The sequence below is a fragment of the Panthera leo genome, chromosome E1 (assembly GCF_018350215.1).
Source record: "Panthera leo isolate Ple1 chromosome E1, P.leo_Ple1_pat1.1, whole genome shotgun sequence".
Taxonomy (NCBI): Eukaryota; Metazoa; Chordata; class Mammalia; order Carnivora; family Felidae; genus Panthera; species Panthera leo.
Window position 1 is genome coordinate 3,478,758 of NC_056692.1, and position 6,000 is coordinate 3,484,757.

Sequence of the window (6,000 nt, forward strand, 5' to 3'; positions counted from 1 at the left end):
GGGAGGCCTGGCTACCATGCCAAGTGGTATGAGCCTTCTCCGGGGGGTGGGGGGGAGGGGGCAACGGCCGCTCTGAAGGGTTCGCAGTTAAAAATCTTGCTCAGGTTCGTCGCGTTACGTGACCATGGCCGCAGGAGAAAGTCTGGGCCGGGAGCTGGGGAAGCCCGGAGGCTGGGGTCTCCCATTGAGGCCAAACTCTAGAGCCCAAAGCCTAGAACCCCAACTGGTAGACCCACCGGACCCAAGAAGGGCCCAGCGTCTGCCCGGTGCCACCACCAGTCACCCCCTGCTTCCGATTCCTCAGCCCCCACCCTCCTCCTGGGTGCACTTGTCACAGCTGTGTCTCGCTTATCCAGAAGGCACTGGACTGAAAAGCCCCATCATCCAGAGCCCCACCGCCGGTCTGGAGGCCCTGTGGTTGGCCACAGTTCATGCCCCAAAAGTCACGCCCTAGAGGGTATGAACTTCACACCCACAAGCATATCCAAGCTGCCACTGGGGCCTGGTCATCTCAGAGAGTCAGCTTAGCCCTGGCGCGTTCTAGCAGCGTGGCCTTGGTCCTCCGTGTCTGCATCCGTAACGTTCGGATCGTAGTTTTTGCTACCTCGGAGTGCGGCCGTGAAGGACCAAAGGACGTGAAATACTCAGTCCAGCGCCCAACACCGCGAACGTGCAGCGGAAGGAGACAGGAGCCAAGAGCAAGATGAGCGAGAAGGGGCAGACACGTTGTCCCGAGCGGAGCCAAGGTAGGAAAGGGAGGGGCAGGTGGAACGAGATGATGATTCCCAAGACGTTATTACACAGCGTTCGATGTACTATATGTATGAAAGCGAGCCACACAAGGGACAAGGATTTCCTCTACAGGTGGGTACAGTGAAAAGTTTTGGTGTCCATGAGGTCAAGCTACTGGAAAAATCCACGCAGATTCACTCAGGGGAATGACATAATTCTGTGCGTACCTGGGTATTTCTATAGCATTCCCCCAACCCAAATCTGTAAAACGTACATTGCATTTAACAGGATCTAAGATGACTTCAACGGTTTTTTAAAATTATTATTATTATTATTATTTATTTAAAAAAAATTTTTTTAACGTTTATTTATTTTTGAGACAGAGAGAGACAGAGCATGAACAGGGGAGGGGCAGAGAGAGAGAGGGAGACACAGAATCAGAAGCAGGCTCCAGGCTCTGAGCCATCAGCCCAGAGCCCGACGCGGGGCTCGAACTCACAGACCGCGAGATCGTGACCTGAGCTGAAGTCGGACGCCTAACCGACTGAGCCACCCAGGCGCCCCTATTATTATTATTATTTAGAGAGAGCACGAGCAGGAGAGAGGGGCAGAGGGAGAGAGAGAGAATCCCAAGCAGGCTCCACACTCAGTGCAGAGCCCGACACGGGGCTCGATCCCACCACCCCGGGATCATGACCTGAGCCGAAATCAAGAGTTGGACGCTCAACCGACCGAGGCACCCAGGCGCCCCTAAGATGCCCTCAATCGTAAGGTGAGCTGTTATTTTGCGTGCCACTAAGAGAGAAATATTGCTGTCGGCTATGATGGTACGATGCCACAGAAGGTAAGACGGATGTTGATTTCCAAGCTGTTAAAACGTGAACATATATAGTTACGTCTTCAAATCAATGGGATATCCTCATAGGTCATATATGTTCGCTGTGGGGATGTCTCATCTGCAGAAATAAAGTGCAACCTCTCCTTTGTTCCCTTGCACACATCTATACCAGAGGCTCAAAAAGCAAACTGACCACCTCTCTCCCCCCCAACCCCGAGTGACGGCCCATCACCATCTTGCCCCTCCAGAAGGTTCCTCTCTTAAGGAGCTGATCCAGACGCTTTCAGCCCACCCACAGCTGAGCCAAACAAGACTTCTGGTTCACAGGGATCCCGCTGGGGTGAGCCTCTTGGAACGAGGGCAGAGTCAGAAAGGCTCAAATACTCAGCTGAACCCAAGCTGGGGCCCCCAGGCTGTCCGGGCCACGCTGGCTCTCCTCCTCCGACACTCCTCAGCCAGGAGGCCCACGATCCATGTGTGTGGTCTTAGCATCATTATCCCTCCAGGACCCCCAAACGTGCTTTTCATGCGGTCCCCCCACTCGGCTTCCCCTGATTATTCTTGAAAGAGACAACCAGAGCTGCACAGGAGGGAGGAAGGAGAGGCAGAGATGGGGAGAGAGCATGACCACGCCTCACTTAAGCTGGAGGTCAGGGGGGAGGGGGTGTCTTAAGACCCCACAGTCCTGGCGGCTTATGCTCCAAAAAGCAAGGAACGGTATCCTGAAGCAGGAAGAGAGAGCCTGACTATCTGAAACCTTCTTCTTTTGTCTTCCTGGACCCACACCGCAGCGGGGCAGGCTGGGGAAGGAGGTAAGCCTCTGATCCCCTCGCTCCTTGCTGCAGATAAATACCCAGGAAGCAGCTTCCGAGCACGGCTACTCTCTTCACGCTTTTCTCATCAATTTCCCCCCAGCCCCGTGAGGTCGCTATAATAGAGCCCATTTTAGAGACAGGACAACCAGTCTGGGAGAGGGGTGGTAAGATACTCCGGGTCGCACAGCAGGGCCTGGCCGGCAACTCAGGTCTCCCTTCCACATCACACGGGGCTCTCAAGCAATGGCTCCAGCGGCATCCTTCAAGGAGCTTGCTCAAATTTTAGAAAAAGACAGATTCCAGACCTGCCCCCAGCGGACCCCCCCCCCCCCCCCCCCGCCCTCCAAAGCTGGGGCTGGGGCCTGGGGCAGGTGTGCTTTAACAAGTTCTGGGAACCCGGGCCCTTACCAGGTGGTCTAGGCCAGGAGCAAGAGGGCGGATCAGAAGTTGCAGCGAGGAGCGAAGGGAGGAAGCGAAGGGCAGCCCAGAAGGGGCCTTCCGGGCCCGGCCGACCTGGCCTACTTTTAGCCCTCATTTCGCCAAACCTCCTCTCGGCGCAGAGGCTTGTTAAACTCTTCATACCACATCCTGCTGCTTTCAACTCGCCTTCCTTCTTCCCTCCGAACCATCTCCTTCCTCCTCCTGACCCGAACCTCTCGCCGATGTACCCGGAGCCCTGGGATGGGCCGGCACGCGCGCGCACGCGCACACACACCTGCACGCACGCACCCGCGGAGCCACGCAGGGACACCGGGTGTAAACACGGCTCCTGCCAGCGCGCCGACGGGCGGTGCTCTAGAAGAGCGGCCGGCGCCCGGGCACCTCCGCGACCCCCCGGGTCCTGACGGCGGTGCCCGCATTCACCGCGACAGTCCCCAGGCGGAGAGGCGCGCGGGCTCCGCGACCCCCTCCTCGCGCCGGCCCGCGACGGAGGCAGGAGGCCGCGGCCACACGCACCGCCCCGGCCTTCCGCAGTGGCTACCCGGCCGACGCACCCCACGCCGGGACGCCCCTTCTGTCTCCGGGATTACCGGGGCGGCAGGTGCGCGGACGCCGTGCCCACGGAGAGACACCCGACTGCCCAGCCCGCCCGCCGCCGCCGCCGCCGCCGCCGCCGCCGCCGCCGCCGCGGCCCGAGCGCACGGCTCCCCGACGGTGCGCGGGCCGCCCCCTCTCGCGCCCTCGCCGCCCGGCCGGCCACGCACCTGCAGTCCCCGCCGGGCGCCGAGCCCCTCTCCAGCGGCGACTCCCCGCGGCTCGCGTGCGGTCGGGACCACGGCGCCGGGCAGCAGCCGCGCGGCGAGTCCCAGCATCAGCCCCAGCAGCGCTCCGACGGCGGGGCGGGCCGGGGGCGGGGCCACTCCGGGGGGCGGGGCGGGGCGCCCAGCCGGCCTCTAGCGCCCCCTGGCGGCCGGGCGGGCGAGGGGCCGGCGGGCCCAAGCAGCCTGGGTCCCCTCCTGACCCCGCGCAGCGCGCAGGAGCCGCGGTGCCAGCGACGCGCGCGTCTGCCCTGGAAGGGACAGGCCCCGCGGGCGGGCGGCCACGGCCGGAGGGGCACCCCCCGAGGGCCCGCGATCCCCCGGGAGGCAGGTGCGGCCGGTCCCGGGGAGCGGAAGCGGGCCTCGGTCCTGCAGGAGGGGTGGGCGGAGCAGGAGGGGAGGGCTTGGGGTGGGGGCTTCGGGGAAGGAGGAGAAAAGGGAAGCTCCGAAGAGCTGCTTCCTTCTCTCGCTGCGACCCAGCGCCCCACTTCCTCCTGCTACTTCTATTTTCTCTGGGTGCTCTTAACCTTTAAAATGCCTGCACCCCTGGTGCGCAGACGGGCGCCCGGACCCTCCCCCCCGGGCCTCCCCCTCTTCTGCGAGAAGGCAGGCTTTCTGCCCCGCACCTCCAGTCTCCGGGCTGACCCCCCACCCCCTTTCCTTCGCCAGTGGCTGTCACTTCGGCCATTTCTCAGCCCATGAAGTGGGGAGGGGTCGTCTCCGGAGTCAAGGCCCTCTTTTTGCCTCCTCCCTTTTCCCCCTAGACGACGCTGGCAGGAAAAACGCATCGCGGAATCCCGGGAGTCACTGCACTTCCCCGTGCCTCAGTTTCCCCACTTACAAAATGAGGGTAAGAACGTTGGCTACGGTGCAGGCCGTCCTGGCGAGGAAAGAATGAGCCCTTCGTTTCGGAATTGACAAAGGGCAAGGCTGAAATTCCCACTTCCACTATTGAATGGGACTCTGTGTCACAATAGCTGTTAAAGGCGTTTGAAATTGGCCACAAGCTCGTACGTTGCTGTTGGTCCAAAGCCACAACCCTACCTGAGGCTTTGAGAGACGCGAACACACCAATGACTTTTGTTTTCCTGACTCCCTAAATACCAAGAAAAAGCAACTTCCCCAAAGACATAGAAACAGAAAGTACCCTTGGGCGAACACGGAGGTCGGGTTCCAGAAAGGCGCTCAGAACCTGTCTGGTAGTTCTATGTCTCATCCTCCATCCCAACCCCCTCATACCACCTAGTCTCTCTCTCTCTCTCTCTCTCTCTCTCTCTCTCTCTCTCTCACACACACACACACACACACACACACACACACAGGAACCAGAACCAGGAAAGACAGAGAGGACATGCTTGGAGTCATATGACTTGATAAGGGTGGGCGTCTTGATAAGGGTGGGCGAGGACTCTGGTTTCCCCAATCCCTACTTTTTCCCCCACCACCAAACAGGAGAAGGGGGAACATGGAGACAATCCAGAGGTGGCCAGAGGGGGGCAGGATGGCTTGGAACTGCTCTGGAATCAGGAACCGAGTAGTAAGAATGACACGATGTATGCCAGATTGACATGGTGAACTGTGAGATCACTCTGAAAGACTAGAGAAGTTAGGGCATCCCTGACTTGGCCCATGTCCTTGGTATTCCTAAAACTGAAGGTGGAAAGCTGAAGCAGGGTAGCCTGTGAGAGTTCACTGCCAGGGAGCTGAGCATCCCGTGAGGACCACTTAGTCCCTTCCTGCCTCCCCCCGGGCTCTCCTGTTATCCCACCCCTCCCGAGCTCCACCTTTGTCTCCCTGTGCCCAAAGGGCAAGCCACTGACCGGGAGATCTGATCAACACCTGACACCTATTGGCCAGAACTTAGAACTACACCTTCCCACCCTCTTGCGCTGTTGGTGGGAATGCAAACTGGTGCAGCCGCTCTGGAAAACTGTGGAGGCTCCTCAAAAAATTAAAACTAGATCTACCCTCTGACCCAGCAATAGCACTGCTAGGAATTTACCCAAGGGATACAGGAGTGCTGATGCACAGGGGCACTTGTACCCCAATGTTTAGAGCAGCATTTCAACAATAGCCAAATTATGGAAAGAGCCCAAATGTCCACCAACTGGTGAATGGATAAAGAAGATGTGGTTTATATCTACAACGGAACACTACTTGGCAACGAGAAAGAATGAAACCTTGCCGTTTGCAGCAACGTGGATGGAACTGGAGGGTATTATGCTAAGTGAAATAAGTCAGTCAGAGAGAGACAGATGTATGTTTTCACGCATATGTGGAATTTGAGAACCTTAACGGAGGACCATGGGGGAAGGGAACGGGAAAAAAGTAATTTCAGACAGAGAGAGAGGCAAAC

The 6,000-nt window shown here is 58.8% G+C and overlaps 1 protein-coding gene across 2 annotated transcripts in view; it reads right to left on the reverse strand.

The window, feature by feature from the left end:
* Positions 1 to 3,724, reverse strand: part of PIK3R5 (phosphoinositide-3-kinase regulatory subunit 5) — a 69,549-nt gene extending 65,825 nt beyond the window's left edge. The window contains exon 1 of one of the 2 annotated variants that reach the window (XM_042916943.1): positions 3,591 to 3,724. The gene's annotated coding sequence lies outside the window, so the exon portion shown is untranslated. The remainder of the gene's footprint in view (positions 1 to 3,590) is intronic. The other variant, XM_042916941.1, reaches the window with a different exon arrangement.
* Between the last annotated feature and the right edge of the window lie 2,276 nt (positions 3,725 to 6,000).